This window comes from Myxine glutinosa, chromosome 6, assembly GCF_964187855.1.
Source record: "Myxine glutinosa chromosome 6, kmMyxGlut1.1, whole genome shotgun sequence".
In the NCBI taxonomy this organism is placed as follows: domain Eukaryota; kingdom Metazoa; phylum Chordata; class Myxini; order Myxiniformes; family Myxinidae; genus Myxine; species Myxine glutinosa.
In genome coordinates this window covers 26,370,301-26,390,197 of record NC_136266.1, presented here as the reverse complement: position 1 = coordinate 26,390,197, position 19,897 = coordinate 26,370,301, and the positions used below count along the sequence as shown (strand labels likewise).

The window sequence follows — 19,897 nt, the reverse complement described above, 5'->3', positions numbered from 1 at the left end:
AGCTGCTCCTGGACTCTGTGTCCTTTTCTCCTGACAAGGTGGAGAAGTTTCTGTCATCCCTCAACTCTGATTCTGCAATTGGACCTGACGGCCTCAGCCCACGGGTCCTAAAATCCTACTCTGCCACTCTTTCACTCCCTCTCTCTGTTCTCTTCACCCTCTCTTTTGCTCAAGGTCATCTGCCATCAGCTTGGAAATCAGCCAACATCACCGCTTCACACAAACAAGGTGCATAAACAGATCCTTGCAACTACAGACCAATCAGCCTTCTCCCAGTTATCAGCAAAGTTATGGAATCTATGCACACCTGAGCTCCTCACCACATACAAGGCTTTCATCCGCAGCTCAAAGGAATAGGCCACGTGCAAAGGCCTCTGGGCCAGTGCTCCTGCCTCACACCTAGCTCGTCTTCACGCTGTTGAAACCAAAGCTTTCAGAATCATTGGAATCTCCCGCGATGAAGCTAACTCCGAGGGCCTTTTGACTCACTCACCGCAGGCAGGTTTGTGGTCTTTCTGTCTTCGACCGACTCCTCTCCGGCCTTGCTCCCCCAGCTCTCTCTGTGCTCTGTCCCCCAAATATTCCGACAGGTCGCACAAGATCTGCCAGCAACCCTCTTATGGTTAAACTGCCAAAATCAAGACTCTCTGCTCACCTTCACTCTTTCATTCCTCGCTTCTCCCGTCTCTGGAACAAACTCCCTCATGCTCTTCAATCCCACTCCTCCCTCCAGGTCTTTAAAACAGCTGTTCACCATCATCTCTGATCTTCCCGCATCCAAAACCTTGATCTTTTCTACTGTTACGTGGTCCCCTCGGTGAATACCTGGTCTCGGTGACCCCCGGACCGTGAGAGGAACTTCGCCAGAAAGCTGTATTATATATGCGCTTTCGCCACGCAATCCATATGAATTTCACCCAAGAGACAACTGATGTTCAAGGATATATTTCAATGGTAATGATACCATACAATTTCAAGGATACAACCACGGAGATTTTCCCCGCGCAATCAACAATACACAACCATCAACAATTCCCAACCCACCATCAATTCCCTATGATTAAGATGGCCATCTTATATACGTGTGTCCCGGTGAGTACTCACGACCCCCTTTTGGTCTCGGTCCCGCACAATGTCTCTGGGCCCCTCCTGACCAAGATGATGGTCGGCGTCGCCGCACTCGGGCGGTTGAACGAACCCCGGGTGGACGTGTTTCCACCGGGCAGGTATCGTACCCGGCACCCCGGCTACAGCCCCTCGCGGCCACGCGAAGCGGGGACGGGAAAGCAAGCCAAAAGCCCCACGCCGCTTGCCAGGCGTGTTAGGCCCCAACGGGCGACCCGTACGCGTCTTTTTAGACGGGGTCGCGAACGGCGCCAAACGCTGGGTCGGTGCACGGCCACACGACCGTTTGACGTCCACCGGGCAGGTATCCGTCCCGGTAACTCCTCTCGCCAGACAGGCTCGGGAACGCCGCTTTTCCACACGGCTCAATCAATCCCACCTTTCGTCGGTGCGGGGCGAGGAAGAAGAATACTCGTCCTTTTTTCCTCGTGTCTTTTCCCTTCCGTTTCCGGTCACTTCCGTTTCCGGCCACTTTTTCAGAAGGGCTCCTGACCCTCCAACCACAACAACTACACAACAACTTAATATACTACACACGGATAAGCAAAGACCTGAATGGTAATTCACATACATTCACATAAATATGTAACACTCCCCCCCTTCAAGAAAGAAAGTTTGAACCCAGCGAAAACTTTCTTTGCCGGCCAATTTGGAGAAACAAACCAGATAACTCAACCCCCCCCCCCCCCCACATTATCAGTTCCCCCCGGGTACAGTTATCACTTAAAAATAAAGCAACCAAAATTTCACCACAACCCCTCCAGATTACTCACTCTGGACTAAGCACCAGCAACGACATTGTCCCTGCCAAATCAAACTCCATCTCATGACCCTCTGACTTTGACCGCCAGTTTCTTGTGAATGAAGGTTAAGGGGTTGATCAAAGATCCAAAGTTAAGCCACTCGATAGCACTTTTTCCGGGAGGCCAAGCCGAGTATTCACTACATGGATGCCTTTAGGAACGTGGAGTTCACGGTTAGTCCGTGCAGGAAAGTTCTCTACATGGGCGCCTTGAGGAACGTGGAGTTCACGGTTAGTCCGTGCATGAAAGTTCACTACCTGGACGCCTTTAGGAACGGCGTTCACGGTTAATCCGTGTAGGAATCTTGGCTCGGCGGCTCCGCCGCATTCAGTGCTTCAACTTCTCAGAACTTCCTTAATAATGAGGGTGGGACCACTTGTCCCTGTAGTCCCATGAATAGCGGTCTCCTTCTCGGCCACTACTTTGCCCATCCTTCCTTCGGGAGCGGCCGTAACTCAGGGAGCCTCCATAATAATATTGATTGCGGCCACCACCAAAACTACCGCCCAGTTGTCCTCTCCTGTAGACCTCTCGACGCCTACGAAATGCCTTCCCTACTGTTATGGTCCGACCCTCCAAATCCTTGCCATTCCAATTCTTCTCTGCCTCTCTGGCGTCTTTTGTGCTGGCAAACGTGACAAAGCCGAACCCTCTTGACTGTTGCGTTTCCCAGTCTCTTACCAACCGCACTTCCACCAGCGGCCCATATCTGTTGAAGACAGAGGTCAGAACTTCTTCCTCTGTTTTGAAGTTCAGTCCCCCTACAAATAACTTGGCACTTTTGTCGCCATCCCGAGCTGGTGTGGTGTTATTTTCCCTGCTGGGCTCTGTACCAACCCTCAGGTTACCATAAACTTGACCCCCGGCCAAATCATTCCCGATAACCACAGATACACCCTCTACAGGAAGCGTGGCTTGTAAACCGACGGTGACCGGTCCTGACACCAAATCGGACTCCAAATGGATGACATGAAGGGGAGCACCAACACCGCCCCCGATCCCCTGTAAACGAACACTATCCCCCGTTGCCGTCTCCTCGGACCATGGCAAAATGCCTTCAAGCATTAAAGATTGATGTGCCCCTGTGTCCCTCAATATCCTAACCGGTTTCCGGTTAGTCGAGGCTCCATCCCGTGACACAAACCCCTCTGAAATAAATGGTTGGTAACCCTTTTGATGGCGATTTCTCACAATGGCCATTGCATTTGGAGTCGTAGTAGTCGGACTCCACTCTGGGTCTTCGCTTTTCATGCGGTAACAACTGGACATCAAGTGTCCCGGTTTCTTGCAAAAAGCGCAAGTAGGCCCGGAGGAAAAACTCGTGGTCTGCCTCGGGCCCCCCGAACTATAAGTTTGTCTTGGGCCCGCATCCCTCTGATTTCGAACAGGTGGGGTATCATAGTTGTCCCCATAATCATCTCGAGGCCGCCGCCATGTATGGTCGTTCTCCGCACCTGCTGTTCCCCACCTCCCCTGCGGAGATCTAGGCGAGGAGTTAGGTTCGTGGACCCCTATTCGGTGGGTTAAGGCATAATCATCTGCCATGGTGGCTGCGTCCCACAACTTTGGTACTTTCTTTTCCTGCAGGTACACTTTGATGTCCTCGTGGACACACTGCTGGAATTCCTCCACCAGGATCAAGTCCCGCAATGTCTCGAAGTCTTTCCCGACTCCTTTTGACTCACACCACCGATCAAACATGTTTTCTTTCACTCTGGCAAACTCCACATGGGTCTCACTCTCCCTCTTCCTGGCATTCCTGAATTTTTGCCTGTAAGCTTCCGGAACCAACTCATACGCTTTGAGGATGTGCGTCTTCAGTACCTCATAATCTGCACATTGGTCCATTGGTAGCGCCGAATAAATTTCCTGAGCTTTCCCCACCAGCACACTTTGCACGAGTATGGTCCAGGCCTCCTCCGGCCAGTTTAATTGTCGAGCCACTTTCTCAAAGTGTGGAAAAAATTTCGCGACTTCTTTTTCACTGAACGGTGGAACCAGCCTCACATGTCTGCCCACATCCCAGGTTTTCTGGTTAGGTGTCGACCCCGTCAGCAAGGGTGGTGCCTCTCCCCGTTCTCTCATTAACTCCAGCTCCTTGAATTTGATTTCTTGCTGAAGCTCCATGTCACGTTCCTTTAATTCCCTTTCCGCTTTTCTCTCCTCTGCTTCGAGGTCCCTTGCAGCTCTCCTCTCCTCCGCTTTTCTCCCTTCTAACCTTTCCTGGAGTTCTCTTTCCACTCTCCTTTCCTCTGCTTGTTTCTCTTATCTCCTCGCTTCTGCTTTCCTTTCCTCTTCTTTTAACCTTTCCTGGAGTTCTCGTTCCACTCTCCTTTCCTCTGCTTGTTTCTCTTCTCTCCTCTCTTCTGCTTTCCTTTCTTCTTCTGCTCTTTCCTTTTCTGCTTTCCTTTCTTCTTCTTTAATCCGTTCCTGGCTCTGTAATTGCAACTCCAGTTTCCGGAGCTCAACGTCTTCTGGTTCTTCGGGTAGCCACTCCCAGGCTAACTCGTCCCATGTTCCTAATCCCACCATAGATTCTATCACCGTGGCCTGCAACTCTGCCTTCCTCAAATTAGTTCGGACCTCCAAGTTAAAATGTTTGGCCAATTTCAAGAGGTCCGACTTTAGCAACGCTCGGAACTGTGCCTCACTCGGGGTTACCACAAAGTTCTGTGCCACAAACGCCATGGTGCCTATCGTTAACACCTGTTAACCTTCACCCAAGACTTTACCCCAATTTCTCAAAAATTTTTTTTTACCAATTAATAATTAATTAATCAATTTTAATTAATTAAAAATTATTATTTTATTATGTTATACAATTTTAAATCCCGGACGTAGACCCAATTGCGAAACCGCAAATCGTAATTTGGACGAGCCCCCAATTCTGTTACGTGGTCCCCTCGGTGAATACCTGGTCTCGGTGACCCCCGGACCGTGAGAGGAACTTCGCCAGAAAGCTGTATTATATATGCGCTTTCGCCACGCAATCCATATGAATTTCACCCAAGAGACAACTGATGTTCAAGGATATATTTCAATGGTAATGATACCATACAATTTCAAGGATACAACCACGGAGATTTTCCCCGCGCAATCAACAATACACAACCATCAACAATTCCCAACCCACCATCAATTCCCTATGATTAAGATGGCCATCTTATATACGTGTGTCCCGGTGAGTACTCACGTCCCCCTTTTGGTCTCGGTCCCGCACAATGTCTCTGGGCCCCTCCTGACCAAGATGATGGTCGGCGTCGCCGCACTCGGGCGGTTGAACGAACCCCGGGTGGACGTGTTTCCACCGGGCAGGTATCGTACCCGGCACCCCGGCTACAGCCCCTCGCGGCCACGCGAAGCGGGGACGGGAAAGCAAGCCAAAAGCCCCACGCCGCTTGCCAGGCGTGTTAGGCCCCAACGGGCGACCCGTACGCGTCTTTTTAGACGGGGTCGCGAACGGCGCCAAACGCTGGGTCGGTGCACGGCCACACGACCGTTTGACGTCCACCGGGCAGGTATCCGTCCCGGTAACTCCTCTCGCCAGACAGGCTCGGGAACGCCGCTTTTCCACACGGCTCAATCAATCCCACCTTTCGTCGGTGCGGGGCGAGGAAGAAGAATACTCGTCCTTTTTTCCTCGTGTCTTTTCCATTCCGTTTCCGGTCACTTCCGTTTCCGGCCACTTTTTCAGAAGGGCTCCTGACCCTCCAACCACAACAACTACACAACAACTTAATATACTACACACGGATAAGCAAAGACCTGAATGGTAATTCACATACATTCACATAAATATGTAACACTACCCCCGCTAATTTCACCCCAGATCCACTTTTGTGAAATACCAACTTCTTTCCTGGAAGGCCTTTCAGTGTCGATGTGTTTTCTACTTCTCCCACCTCCCCCCAAGCCCTCGACCTTCCGCAGATCTCCCGTTAACTCTGCTGTCAAATGTTGTACTTGTGTGCCCCCCTCTCTCCCCCTATCTTGTCCACTGCTCCCCATATTATATGTTTTATGTGTCTGTTTGATGTTTTGTGTGATTAATGTTTGCTCTTTCACGAGCCTCGATATTGTGTGCAAAAAATTATATATATATATATATATATATATATATATATATATTAGATATTTCTGTATTTCATTGTCAATTATTTTGCAAAAAATTCTTTTCAAAAAAAACTACTTTGGCATTATTTGGTGCCGTATTTTCCGGTGTATTGACAGCGGCGGTGTATTAACCGCACCCTATTTTTCACCCTGCAAAAAAAAAATCATTAATCCTCCCGTCAAAGCTTGATGTAAGACTGGAAATGCGTCGTCTTATCAGCTGTGTCATCGTGTCGATGTTGGGTGATGTGTGTGCGACACCGAACCGACAGATCATGGCATGCCATTAACGAGTAGGCCCACGACGGGCTCGTCTTGATGTCCACAATGTCGTCCTCCTTGGCAAAGCTCCTTGCCTTCAGCCTGAGAGCAAGTGTTGAGCAATTGTTGCAAATGAAAACATGTAAATTAAAACTGCTTTCCCATTATATGAGGCAGAGGTTAATATGGAGGGTTTCCAGAAACTGAGAGAGCGGAAGACGATGGAGAGGGAAGGCAATCTAGCCAGAATCCGGGTGTTCTCACGAACACGTTTTCATGTTGTTCAGTGCGAAAATGTAATCGCAGCATTGCTTACGCACTCGAGTTACGCAATTCCTAAAAATGGTGTAAATGACAGATGCGCACGACTCCAAAAATGCGCAAACAGAACACACTTAAAACGCGAAGATACCAAACTGGACTGGAATTGTCACATTAAAGAGTGTGGTGATGTCACACGCGAGGAAATAGTGGTGTTTTTTTTTCATTTAAATCATGTATTTTTAGCCTTTCTGTGTGGAAGAAAAATTTAATCTGAATCACTTTACGAATTAATTTTGAAATCCAATGAAGCGATCTGCAGGGGAAGCGAAATGAGGCGCCCAAAATAGGTATTTGCTTTATTCTCAGAAACTACACACACAATTCTGATGAAACTTGACCACAACGTTGATTACCTGTGTTTTGCCAAAGTTTGTTCATGGCATTAAAAACTAGAACAATGCGACTGTGTCGCCAATATGCCTCCGCATAGAACTAACAATGGGTAGATGCCATCACTCTGCATATGTATGGGTTGGGGATTAATTTTGTGAAGTTTCGTGTTGATCGGATAACTTTCGGTTTTCTATCCAAGATGGCTACCAAATCACGTGTCCTATGACATCATCATTTTCAAACTATATGCAACAGTGCTGTTAGATGATGTTTGTAAAATTTCACATCGATAGGGTGAGCAGTTTCAGGGATACAATTATTTAAAATTTTCCTTCAATCCAATTTTGCTGCCAAATCATGTGACCTACGATGTCATGAATTTAATGTTTCAATGCAAATGGGTCATAGATCATGTGCATGCAATTTCAGATTTTTAGGATAAGTAATTCGATTAAAACATTTTTGGCTGGTATACCACTTCACCGATGATGTTATCATTATCATGCTTTTGTTCCCCATTGGGAGTACTTGACAATGTGCCAAGTTTCAAATTTTTCCATTCAGCGGTTTCCAAGAAATAATTTTTTTTTTATTGCTTTTAATCCAAGATGGCTGCCATGCCAAGTGACCTATGACATCACAATTATCATAAAAACATTCTGCGTAGGTGTCACTCCTCCCCTGAAAGTTTTGTCTCAATCGGACATATGGTTGCTGAGAAAAACGAGGTTTTGCCCAGACGGACGGACGTACGGACGGACGGATGGATGGAACGACAGACAGACAGACAGACGGACGGATGGACAGACAACCTGAAAACATACTGCCTCCGGCGACTTTGTCGGTGGAGACATAAAAATCAGGCCCTATGAAGGTGTAGGGGGTTTGCCCCCCTCCCAAATTGGTATTTCCTTTCTTCTCAGAAACTGTACACACAATTTCGATGAATCTTGACCACAACCTTCATCACACGTGTTGTACAAAAAGTTTTTCACAGCATTTTTAAAAATCGGGCATTAGGAGGGTCTTTAGGGGGGGGGGGGGGTTGAAGGCAATGGGTGATTGACCACTATGGCCGGGCCCCTTCTGCTTGGGTGCCTGGCACAAAGGCGCCATAGGAGCCATTGTAAACCCGGCCCTGGAGCTCTAAACATTTCCCGATATGTAGAATGTAGATCCACTGGTATATGTGTGACAATTGGAATAGAATTGAGATTCAGCATTGATTGTTTCTAAGACTTTTTTTCTATATCTGTGGATTAACCACACCCCCCACTTTTAACTTTTTGTGGATAAAAAACGCAGTTAATACACCAGAGAATACGGTATTATGTGTCGTAATCAATGACAAAAAAAATCTCAATGTAATCCATTTTTAATTAACTGGTGAGGTACCCGTGCTACGCACAGGTGGGAGGACAGAAGCAAACAGACAATGCAGAAACGGCGAATGCTGAAGCATGAAACCAATAAATTCCACATTCCTGTAGCACCTTCAGTCACACGTCAGACATGGACAGCAAGTTTGTGAAGGACTTACATGAAAAACGTACCCGTTCGCAAACAAACGGGTACGTTTGTTCCATACCCAGTCAATGGTGAATCTGCACATGGCGATCCGTGAATTCACGTTTAGAAAGTAGAAACCATCACGGCATTTCGTCATTCACTTGAACTCGACATCTTTTTTGACTCCAAACAGCAAAACTCCAATCACAAATGAAATAACATTAATATCAAAAATAAACTTTTAACAACATTCGTGACATAAACAAATATTTAAATCCAGATGTGAAGTTCCGTACGGTTGGGTGAATACAATTACAAATTCAAAATCGTAATTGTATTCACTCAATTCCATTCATCAATTGATACTTTAACAAAACGATTAACACGATTAACGTTTAACGATTTAACATTACGATTGAATCACGGTTGAATTTGGATATGATCAAACCCGCGCATTGCCGTCATCTGTCCACTTCCGCATTCGCGGCAGGTTCATAATTGTCATCAAAATCTAAACAGTATTTCTATAATTTCAATTAAAGCCACATCACTGTTCTTGTCGGTAAATATTATTCCATCGTGTTTGGAAAATTGGAAAACTTGGAAAAATTGGAAAAACAATATAGCCTATTTTACTCCCAGGGGTCTCAGGAATACCCACCCAAAATATCGTTGAGATCGGTTGAGCCGTTTTTGCGGTACCTTCGAACGGACAGACGGACATTTGGTGAATAACACACCTACAACACAACTTGGAAAAATTGGAAAAACAATATAGCCTATTTTACTCTATTTTACTCCATTTTACTCCTTTCTAGTAAGATACTATAACACAACAAAATGTTGTTTTTTTTTAAGTCAAGGGGTGTGAATACTTTCTGAAGGCACTGTATCAGGAATAATTGATGAATGAAAATGTATTTTATTTGTTTCAAGTCAAACCTTGGTCATTGCATCAGTGAGTGCTTCTTTGGAATGTGCTTGTTATGCAAATGTAAGTATTCGATTGCGACAAATGTGTAGGATTCGGTCACAAATACATTTGTTTTGCTTCTTTGCAGATATCACATGACAAGACTGACTTCAATGTGGGAAGCAGTCCACCAACCTTTGCAAGGGATACATTGGTTTCCCTTCTGACTGCAATGCTTCGGAAGGATCCAATGGAGAGGCTCACCATGGCGGTGAGGGATTGATACCGTTTTGAACTGCAGTGTTTTAATTGCATGAACAAGAATGTTCATACATGCTGGAGTTACTGACCTCTTGTTATTGTTGATGAAAATACAATTGCTCACCAGTAGTCAGGGCCCTTAGGGATATTTTGGTTCAAATTCTTCCAAAAGCATCAAATTTGGCGCAGATGTTGCCCATGCCATACTCTTTCGATTTTTGACGGCACCAAGGGTGGTATGATCCGGGGACCATACCGGTCCATCCCGCCATGTCACCTGACGTATGACGTCATAATTAGGATATGCATCCAATCACATGGCGTACTATAAGTGGTCAAAGTTCAAAATGAATCGATCGAAAAATGAAGGCAGGGATCCATTTTAAAGGTTTTCATAAATCCAATATGGCCGCCAGGTCACATGACCTATGACGTCATATTTATGACATGTATACAATCATGTATACATGAACCCGGATCATGATTGCACAAAAATTCAACACAAGGAAATGGCATACAGTTCATAAAACATCAAAATCCGTACCTTTGTAATTAGACTGATGAACTGCATATGCCTGAAAATTAGGAAATAGACATGTAAATATTTCCTCTAATTGTCAAAAATAAGGTCAGAGTTCGATTACCCAACCCAGAAACATAAAATGGTGAACCTCGCGTAAATCTTGACAAAAAACTCAAAAACCGACATGTTTGACTCAAAAATGACCTTTAAGATGACCTTGAGGGTTGACCTTGACCTCGAATCATCAAAATAACATCATAATTGGATTCCTCGACCTCGAAAACCCCTGAAAAGTGGTATCATACATGATTCCATCCCTTTTGGTTATTTAACTGATTTTCCTCGAATCCGGGTGGCGGCCATTTAGTATTTCGCCAATATGGGGCCCCCGGGGGGGGGGGGGGGTGCCCATCTTGGCGCCCGCCAAAAATCAAAAGAGTATGGCATGGGCAACATCTGGGCCAAATTTGGTGCTTTTGGAAGAATTTGAACCAAACAGCCCCAAAATATCCCTAAGGGCCCTGACTACAGTGCAGGTGTTTCCTGATCATGTTTATATTTGTTTCCAACACATCCAATGTTTTGCAGGAAATTGTGAACCACACATGGTTCAAGGAAAATCACCCGGTGAAATTTTTACGGTAACTGGCACTCCTTTTGTACTCTTTTTACATCTTCAATTCTTATTGTTTCACTGCAGAATGGAGCTTAATGGAAAAGCATGGTGATAGAGGACGTGAACTTATAATAGGGCAGCAGAGAAAGTCTTGAACAAAATAAACATGAACCTCCGGTTCCAGGTCCGAGTGTGTTAAACTTCAATCGTGCCACGTGTCTTTCCAGTTTATCAAAGCGAAGTGTTCAGACCAGATCCGTTGTCTCTCACTGTTTGTAGCTCTGCCACCATCAACGGGCATAGGTTATGTTGTTGGCACTCCTGTCTGTCTATTTATTTGGTTGTCTGTGAAGAAGATATCTGAGTGTGGATGGATTTGGGCCAATTTGATTTTGGTTCACATCTGGAATCGGATCCGGCCTATTGGTGGGATGCAGAACATAAACTGCTAAACCTTTCAGAGATATTGGCTCGACCGAATGCCCATTCTAGTCTATTTATCTGTTCTCCGCCAGTCTGTTTGTCTGTCTGTTCACTTAAAAATAAAGTCACCATCGCTTTTAAGCGGTGAAGCCGCTTCAATAGTTGGCTATCTCCTTTTGTCAATTATGAAGAAGAAGAACCTCTAACGCAATGTGTTTAGTTCCAAAGGGTAATTCTAATTGGTTCTAAAGGATAATTCTAAAGGTAGAAAAGAATAATTCCAATGGATTATCAAGGGTGATTCTAAAGGTTTCTGAAGGGTAATTATCATGAGTTCCAAAGGGTAATTCTCAAGGTATCTATATAATATTCTCCGTGGGTGATTCTGTCGAACGTCTGTCCGGGGGAGTGGCTACACCCGGTCTGGGAGGGTTTCACAAACAAATATCCACCATTTTGTTGACTCGCATAGCTTTGAGGCCTCTTTTGTTAGGCCTGCGGTGTCTTGCTCTCTCTCACAGTTTTCTTTTAACTCTAATTCGATATGTCATTTCATTTTTCACAGTCGCTAACATGGTTGCAGACTCGGTTGCAAAAAACGTGAAGAAAATTCAATTAAAGCTACCGTTTATAGAACAAAATGCATTTTCAAAGGCCTGTCACAGATAAAGGCCATTCATTGAGTCTCCATCACGGCGTTATCTCAACTCTAATTCACCATCTGATTTCATTTTTCACAGTCGCTGACATGGTTTTAGACTCGGTTGCACAAAACAGGAAGGAGATTTGTTGAAAGTTAACGCACAGGAAGGAAATAGACGAGATCGGCATGGTGCATCATATACCGCCCATATAACACAGACGAGAAATATTCAATGAAAGTTAACGTTTATAGAACAAAATGCATTTTTAATGAGAAGGCCTGTACAATGTAAACTAACTATGGAATACAATATTTATTAACAACGTTTGCTTTTAATCTATTTTTACTTTGAAAAGCGAAAAGTTTTCGATACATTCATGTTTAAAAATGAAGTCACCCATGACTGATGTGCATTTTAAGACTGAATTAACACGTCTTCGATCAAAAATTACTTTTTGAAGAAACAAAGGTACATTTAGATTACAACTCGAGCAAAGGAAACCAGGCAATGGCTGTTTCGTTCGGAGCGATTATACACCGTCCAAAGAAGATGCCTTTCTTTGCTATCGGAAATAAAACCGTGAAATCTTTCATAATTTTTTTGGGGGTTTTTGCACGGGTTTTCAAGGCTCAATCAATCATGTTCACATCCAGGCTTAATAAACGAACTCCATTTCACGTGTGCATGGACCTGCAATCACTTGTGTAAAATAAATAAATAAACAGACGGTAAATTGCCAAGAGGTTTTTTTCGTTCTTATTTTATAATTTATGTCCACGTACACTTCAAATAGGTTTATTTGAAATCTTTAATTAAAAACATGTCATTTTATATGCCCTAACGAAAAGAGTAACTTTGGTTTTCGTGGGGTATTAAGGTGCAATGTAATGTTCTTATACACCGCCCAAAATACTTTTTTCCCAGGGACTTTTCCATTTGAGCTGTATTCTTTATATCGTCGGAATGTTTCATTCTTTAGACGTTGTCACAATAAAAAATTGCAATTAGGTACTCTGCACATGGGGAGAATGGCGGAGCATCGTTTACGTGTCGCCACTCGTGTTTGTAAATGCTATCTTCAAAATGAATAAAAGAATGAGGGAATAGAACGAGACATTCAATGAACGTTAACCCAGACTTGCACGGGATGCTGAGCAACAAAGACATTGGAAGGTAATGTGTGCTCAGCAGACATATACAAGAGCAGCTTTAAAGAATCCGGATTAAGTATCGGATAATATTGTTGAAGATCATCATTGCTGTGCGAGTCTGATGACGTCACAAAGCTTGTGCTGTTCTGCGAAACATTTCATTCATGAATGAACAGGACGTGGGAGTGGATTTACACTGTGTTGCTCCAAGAGGAAAGTTAAATTACCTCTATTAAATATTTTCCGAACCTGCTTGATTGGAACAACTGTCGGAGTGAGAGGGGGGGGAGGAGACTAGGGGAGGGGGCGAGGAGATTGAGGGAGGGCGAGGGGAGACTGGGGCGAGGGGGAGGGGAGACTGGGGGAGGGGGAGAGGAGTCTGGGGGAGGGTGAGAGGCGATGGGGGAGGGGGAGAGGAGACTGGGGGAGGGGGAGGTGAGACTGGGGGAGGGGAGAGGAGACTGGGGAAGGGGGAGAGGAGACTGGGGGAGGGGGAGAGGAGACTGGGGGAGTGGGAGAGGAGACTGGGGGAGGGGGAGAGGAGACGGGGAGCGGGAGAGGATACTGGGGGAGCGGGAGAGGAGACTGGGGGAGCGGGAAAGGAGACTGGGGGAGCGGGACAGGAGACTGAGGGAGCGGGACAGGAGACTGGGGGAGCAGGAGAGGAGACTGGGGGAGCAGAGAAGAGACTGGGGGAGGAGAGAGGAGACCGAGGGAGGGGAGAGGAGACCGAGGGAGGGGAGAGGAGACCGAGGGAGGAGAGAGGAGACCGAGGGAGGGGAGAGGAGACCGAGGGAGGGGGGAGAGGAGACCGAGGGAGGGGGGAGAGGAGACCGAGGGAGGGGGAAGAGGAGACCGAGGGACGGGGGAGAGGAGACCGAGCGAGTGGGGAGAGGAGACCGAGGGAGGGGGGAGAGGCGACTGAGGGAGGGGGAGAGGAGACGGAGTGAGGGGGAGAGGAGACCGAGTGAGGAGGAGAGGAGACCGAGTGAGGAGGAGAGGAGACCGAGTGAGGAGGAGAGGAGACCGAGGGAGGGAGAGAGGGGAGCAGGGGGAGGGAGAGAGGGGACCGAGGGAGGTGGGAGAGGCGACTGAGGGAGGGGGAGAGGAGACCGAGGGAGGGGGAGAGGAGACCGAGGGAAGGGGAGAGGAGACTGAGTGAGGGGAGAGGAGACCGAGTGAGGAGGAGAGGAGACCGAGGGAGGGAGAGAGGGGAGCAGGGGGAGGGGGAGAGGAGACTCGGGGAAGGGAAGGGGAGACTGAGGGAGAGGAGACGAGACTGGGGGAGGGGAGGAGGAGACTGGGGGAGGAGGAGAGGAGACTGGGGGAGGAGGAGAGGAGACTGGGGGAGGGGGAGGTGAGACTGGGGGAGGGGGAGAGGAGACTGGGGGAGGGGAGAGGAGACTGGGGAAGGGGAGAGGAGACTGGGGAAGGGGGAGAGGAGACTGGGGGAGGGGGAGAGGAGACTGGGGGAGGGGGAGAGGAGACTGGGGAAGGGGGAGAGGAGACTGGGGGAGGGGGAGAGGAGACTGTGGGAGCGGGAGAGGATACTGGGGGAGCGGGAGAGGAGACTGGGGGAGCGGGAGGGGAGACTGGGGGAGCGGGAGAGGAGACTGGGGGAGCGGGACAGGAGACTGGGAGAGCGGGACAGGAGACTGAGAGAGCGGGACGGGAGACTGGTGGAGCGGGAGAGGAGACTGGGGGAGCGGGAGAGGAGACTGGGGGAGCGGGAGAGGAGACTGGGGGAGCTGGAGAGGAGACCGGGGGAGGAGAGAAGAGACCGAGGGAGGGGATAGGAGACCGAGGGAGGGGGAGAGGAGACCGAGGGAGGGGGGAGAGGAGACCGAGGGAGGGGGGAGAGGAGACCGAGGGAGGGGAGAGAGGAGACCGAGGGAGGGGGAAGAGGAGACCGAGTGAGGAGGAGAGGAGACCGAGTGAGGAGGAGAGGAGACCGAGTGAGGAGGAGAGGAGACTGAGGGAGGGGAGAGGTGACCGAGGGAGGGGGAGAGGAGACAGTGGGTGAGGGGAGCGGGGGGAGGGGGAGAGGAGACTTGGGGAAGGGGAGAGGAGACTAGGGGAAGGGGAGGGGAGACTGAGGGAGAGGAGACGAGACTGGGGGAGGGGAGGAGGAGACTGGGGGAGGAGGAGAGGAGACTGGGGGAGGAGGAGAGGAGACTGGGGGAGGAGGAGAGGAGACTGGGGGAGGAGGAGAGGAGACTGGGGGAGAGGGAGGGCAGACTGGGGGAGGGGGAGGAGGAGAGGAGACTGGAGGAGGGGGAGAGGAGACTGGGGGAGGGGGAGAGGGGACTGGGGGAGGGGGAGAGGGGACTGGTGGAGGGGGAGAGGACACCAGGGGAGGGGGAGAGGAGATTGGGTGAAGGGGGTGGGGAGAAGAGACTGGGTGAATGGGTAGAGGAGAGTTAGGGAAGGGGAGTGGAGACTGAGACTGAGGGAGAGGAGACTGGGGGAGGGGGGGAGGAGACTGGGGGAGGGGGGAGAGGAGACTGGGGGAGGGGGAGAGAAGTGAGGAGGAGTTTGAAAGGAATGACGGGAGAGTAGTAAAGCAACACCCACTCTCCCCCGTGTGTGTGCCCCATTCTCCCCCAGGTGTGTGCCCCAATCTCCCCCGTGTGTGTGACCCACTCTCCCCCGTGTGTGTGACCCACTCTCCCCCATGTGTGTGACCCACTCTCCCCCGTGTGTCCATAACTTTTTTCTCTCTGGGCCAATTCTTTTCAAATCTACACCAGCCTCCATGTGGACCCAAATTTTAGCTTGATCTTATGTCCTTTCATATTAAAAAAAACACATCATCCCCATTGACCCACAGATGGCCTCCAAAGTCCCCCATGAACAACATCATCGAGTCCAAAATCAAACACACTTTATTTAAATAATTGTGAATGTGAAACTGCATTCTTTTAACACAATCAAAAACAAAAACAGTGTTTAAAAACAAAATCTGTTTCGTAACAAAACAATCGTGCCAGGGCAGTCAGGCTATCAGTGTTACTTGGTGCTCTTGACCAGTTGATTTTTAGTGGCACTGGTTGGCAGAAGCTTCCGGTGATGCTCAAAGACCTGGTAGAGGAGCTGGCGCTGCTGGGCATTCTTGGTGAGGACTTCATTAAAGTCAGTAGCCAATTTGATTGCACGTTCTGTATAGTCGTTCACCACCTTCAGCTCACGAACAGTCTTGTACGCTGCAATGTTGTCATCAGCTCGAACCATGTGTGTACTGCGTCCGTCAGGAACTCCTGTGACAAATGAAGTGACTCAAAGAGGTTGAGCGAGCGCTGTGTGACAAACTGTGCCACGGGAAGGTTCCGGAACTCAGGGATCTTGTTTGGAGCCATACGTCGAACATCTTCTGGGAGTGGATCTCTCTGCAAAGCATTGACGATAGCCCCCTTATCTTCATCAGTGCGGTCATCGCTGAACAAAGGCAGTGCTGCAAGGTTCTCACTTAGGTACTACAAGTGCTACAACTTAGGTACCTCTCCCAGGAGCCAAAGTGTGAGTCTCGCAAACTCTCGGTCGTCTTCACGAGGTTGGACAGTCTCCAGGTGTTGTTGAAGGTTATGGACAACAAGAGTACGGCGAGATTCCAGCCATGCTTTCTCTGATGCACTCAAACTACCTGCACCAGCCTCGTCGCTATCAAGAGCATCAAACTTTGACTTGTCGATAACATCCCACTGTGACTTGATTCGACGAAAAAGCTCAATCTCTGGTCCCTTTGAGGTAAAGAAAGTATCGAAGACAAGAATTGTCTGAGAAGAAACAAAGTTATGGACACCAGAAATTTCACCGAATGCTGTCACACAGAGTACTTTTAGAGGGTTCTGGGAGACCACTTATTCTTGTTGGATTGCCATAAAACTTTTACTGTGTTATTTTTTCATCTAACCCCCTAGAATGACCGTGTGTGCGATATGAATGAATGAATGAATAAAATATGAATGATCGTTTTAAGGCCATTTTCCCCGCTAGAGCGGGGGTTAGCCTTGCGGGCCCCATGACTATCATGGTTCCCTGTTTGAGGCAATGTTTTTATGGCCGGATGCCCTTCCTGACGCCAACCCTTAGTCGCCTCTTACGATGCGCAGGGATACAGTGTACCTATTCTAAACCGGGGTACACACCGTGAAAATGAGAAACGTGAAAAAAACGTGAAAACGTGAAACAAAGAAAAAAAATACGACATAAAAATTGGCCACCCGAATTCACATGTTATCAGAAGTAAATAAATTGTGTAGATTACATCCATTTGAGGATCTGATTAATTGCCAGGAACCATTTTGTAAAACAGAATGTGCAGGTGCAGCATCTAACCCAATATGTCCAAATGTCACACACGTCCATACCTGTGGGATTCCCATGGGTGACCCCATGAATGTAAAGGATAATTCTAATGGATTCTAAATGGTGATTCCAAAGGTTTAGAAAGTGCAATTCCAAAAAGTTCTAACGGGTAATTCTAGGGGGTTCCAAAGGTTTATTGTAAAGGTTTACAAAATGTAATTCTAATAGGGTTCCAAAGACTGTTTATATGTGATTATTAAAGGTAATTCTAATGGGTTTTGTGCGTTTCTCGGCTTTGCCAATTTCATATTAAAATGCCAAACGGAACCTCTTCCTTCAGACACTGGTGCGTTTTTGTCCCCGTCGCACAGCGTAGCGAAAGGGGGACTATGGCTTTCCCCTCCGTCCGTGTGTCCGTGCGTGCGTGCGTGTGTGCGTGCGGGCTTGCGTGTTTGTGTGCGGGCGTGCGTAAGCGAAGGACCGCATTCGAATTTGGTGTGTGGGTGCAACCCACGTCAAAATCCAAGATGGCCGCCGCCATGTATGTCTGATGCCATGTATGTCTTAACCTTGTGAGATGAATATCTTGAAAAATAAGCGAAGTACCAACGTCTAATCTGGTGTGTGGGTGTATCTAGGCATAAAGAAGAACGCTATTGAAAATTGGGTCGCCACGTCAAAATCCAAGATGGCCGCCACCATATATATGTCTGAAACGTGTGAGCGAAATATCTCGAAAAATAAGCGAAGTACCAACTGCTAATCTGGTGTGTGGGTGTATCTAGGCACAAGGAAGAACGCTGTTTAAAATTGGGTCGCCACGTCAAAATCCAAGATGGCCGCCGCCATGTATGTCTGAACCTTGTGAGATGAATATCTTGAAAAAATAAGCGATGTACCAACTTCTAATTTGGTGTGTGGGTGTATCTCGGCATAAGGAAGAACGCTATTGAAAATTGGGTCGCCACGTCAAAATCCAAGATGGCCGCCACCATATATATGTCTGAAACGTGTGAGCGAAATATCTCGAAAAATAAGCGAAGTACCAACTGCTAATCTGGTGTGTGGGTGTATCTAGGCACAAGGAAGAACGCTGTTTAAAATTGGGTCGCCACGTCAAAATCCAAGATGGCCGCCGCCATGTATGTCTGAACCTTGTGAGATGAATATCTTGAAAAATAAGCGAAGTACCAACTTCTAATATGGTGTGTGGGTGTATCTCGGCATAAGGAAGAACGCTATTGTAAATTGGGTCGCCAGGTCAAAATCCAAGATGGCCGCCACCATATATATGTCTGAAACTTGTGAGCATAATATCTTGAAAAATAAGCAAAGTACCAACTTCTAATCTGGTGTGTGGGTGTATCTAGGCATAAGGAAGAACGCTATTGAAAATTGGGTCGCCACGTCAAAATCCAAGATGGCCGCCACCATATATATGTCTGAAACTTGTGAGCATAATATCTTGAAAAATAAGCGAAGTACCAACTTCTAATATGGTGTGTGGGTGTATCTAGGCATAAGGAAGAACGCTATTGAAAATTGGGTCGCCACGTCAAAATCCAAGATGGCCACCGCCATGTATGTCTGAACCTTGTGAGTGGAATATCTTGAAAAATAATTGAAGTACCAACTTCTAATCTGGTGTGTGGGTGTATCTAGGCATAAGGAAGAACTCTATTGAAAATTGGGTGGCCACGTCAAAATCCAAGATGGCCGCCGCCATGTATGTCTGAACCTTGTGAGCGGAATATCTTGAAAAATAAGCGAAGTACCAACTTCTAATCTGGTCGGTGGGTGTATCTAGGCATAAGGAAGAACGCTATTGAAAATTGTGTGGCCACGTCAAAATCCAAGATGGCCGCCTCCATGTATGTCTGAACCTTGTGAGCGAAATATCATATCATAGCATGTTTTCTGCGTCTTCCACTTTGTCAACTCACATCACTTCACCGACGGGGGACCTAGGCGTAACGCTTGTTATTTTTAATTTATGGTTAAAAAGTCGAATTTTCTTGGGATTTGGTTGGGTTGAGTCTTAAACAATGTCAGTGGCAGTCAAAAATGATTTAAAAAAATTATCTCACAAGAATAGATCATGGAAGAGCCGAAAATGCTTTAGCTTTGTGAGGCCTCAAAGCACAGAACTTTTTAACATTAATAAAATCAAAACATGAGACCCCACAAACAAACCACTTTTTATGGCATAGCCCGTATTGCAAAGCCATCTAGAACAGTGTTTGTTTGTCCATATGTTCGTGTATGTATGTCCCTCACAAACGTACACCAATTAGAGCTGAGGATCTGGTCACATGACTGGGATGATGTGATGCGATTACGTCTGTGATGTCATTACGGTGTACAACGGCTGACGCCACACACCGCCATTTTGATTTCTATGCCGTTCAGACCGAACATATTGTCGAACCTGTCATATATCATCACAATCGCCATGCTCTACCTTTAGGTTTTTCATTCAGTGTGAAACACAAACAAACCCATTGTTCAAATGACCATCAAATATCGAAAGCATCGGCATTTCGGGTCTTCCAACAACACAGCACGTAAAGGCCTTCGGCTTCATGCCTTCATG

At 47.2% G+C, this 19,897-nt stretch overlaps 2 long non-coding RNA genes across 2 annotated transcripts in view; both read right to left on the bottom strand.

Annotated features, from left to right (window-relative positions):
* Positions 1-19,897, bottom strand: part of LOC137429158 (uncharacterized) — a 960,590-nt gene that overhangs the window by 762,685 nt on the left and 178,008 nt on the right. The gene's annotated exons all lie outside the window — the stretch shown is intronic.
* Positions 15,862-16,918, bottom strand: LOC137429157 (uncharacterized). Its single transcript, XR_013623700.1, has 2 exons — positions 16,497-16,918; positions 15,862-16,385 (listed from the first exon to the last, which is right to left on the bottom strand). It is a non-coding gene; the product is annotated as an uncharacterized LOC137429157 (long non-coding RNA).